The 1,270-nt window shown below is 44.3% G+C and overlaps 1 protein-coding gene across 1 annotated transcript in view; it reads right to left on the minus strand.

Moving 5' to 3' along the window:
- The window catches only part of LOC102672092 (acetylcholine receptor subunit alpha-L1), a 107,885-nt gene extending 106,621 nt beyond the window's left edge, over positions 1-1,264 (minus strand). Inside the window, exon 1 of the mRNA XM_031509882.1 lies at positions 1,071-1,264. The gene's annotated coding sequence lies outside the window, so the exon portion shown is untranslated. The remainder of the gene's footprint in view (positions 1-1,070) is intronic.
- Positions 1,265-1,270: the final 6 nt, after the last annotated feature.

Genomic DNA, 1,270 nt, shown 5'->3' on the forward strand with positions numbered 1-1,270 from the left:
GACGAATCGATCGATTCGTTTTCTCGGATTGATTCCCTTTTCGAAGAGGGATGAGATTCTATTCCATCGATCGATTATCGATACCGATATTTTCGTACTCGACTTCGAGCCGAGTACAACTGCGAACGAGAAAGATTAATTTAAAAAAAATAATTAACGAAACGGCAGGAGACACGTTAGTTTAGCTTGCATGTCGATTTTAAATATTTCGCGAAAAAAAAAAAGAAAACGAATCTCGCTTTGATCCTGGTTCCCACAATGTTCGATTCCATTTTAAGATTCGCGTTACAAAAGCGAACGGATCGGTACACTTTGAAAAGGAGATCATTCTCGAACGAGGGGGAGAGAGAGAGGGAGAGAGAGACTAAAAGAGAGAGAGAGAGAGAGAGGGAGAAATTAGTTGTTTGCGAAACGAGAAAGGTTACGTTTTAAAGTTTCACCTGATCGAAGAGAGAAGAATTTAATTATACGCTCTTGTTTCACTCGCGAGGGTGGACACGTGACGATGACAACGCCCTTAAAATTATTCGCATCGACGGACTAATTAAATTAATTCACACGCGCAACATCTCTCGCTCGTAGAATTGTCGCGAAATTTCCGGTGCGCAGACTGTCGCTTATTTACATAAATGAAATACCAATGGCGTTTTACTATTGTCGCGTTAGAAATAACGATGGCGCAGTTCCACAGCGTCGCGTGTACACGGGTTCAACGACACGATCGAAATGAGAAACGATCGCGCGTACGCTATCCGTGTATACATATAATATAAACACAAGAGACAAGGAAATTTTCTCTGTACGAAACACGTAAACATAACACAGCTGGCGTATTACGAATTCCAAGAATTTGGATACGACGTACGACGTACGATTGTATACATTTATAGATAACAATATACGATATAAGAAAGGCGATAAGAAATTCGAAACAAAATTACACGGGAGGAATTAATTACGCGACGCGCAAATAACAAGGAGGAATTAATAACGACGAGATGGACGAAACGAACGATTTCGGGCGAAAAAAAAAAAATAAAAAAGCGGAGGAGAATAAAAGATAGACTCACGTTGCTCTGCCGGCGGGTGGGCACATTGCCCGCGGGCGTCGATGAGGAGTAACGGTGAAGGACGAGCTACCGTATCCCGGGCTTGCTGTGTAGGGAGCACGAGGACTTGGTGCGCCGTGCCGATTTACCCGCAGCAGTCCCCAGTCCTCGTCGCGTGGACGTGGCGCACCCGCACATATCCCCCACGTACCCGACGTCGT

Source organism: Apis dorsata, unplaced genomic scaffold (genome assembly GCF_000469605.1).
Source record: "Apis dorsata unplaced genomic scaffold, Apis dorsata 1.3 scaffold_19, whole genome shotgun sequence".
Lineage (NCBI taxonomy): Eukaryota > Metazoa > Arthropoda > Insecta > Hymenoptera > Apidae > Apis > Apis dorsata.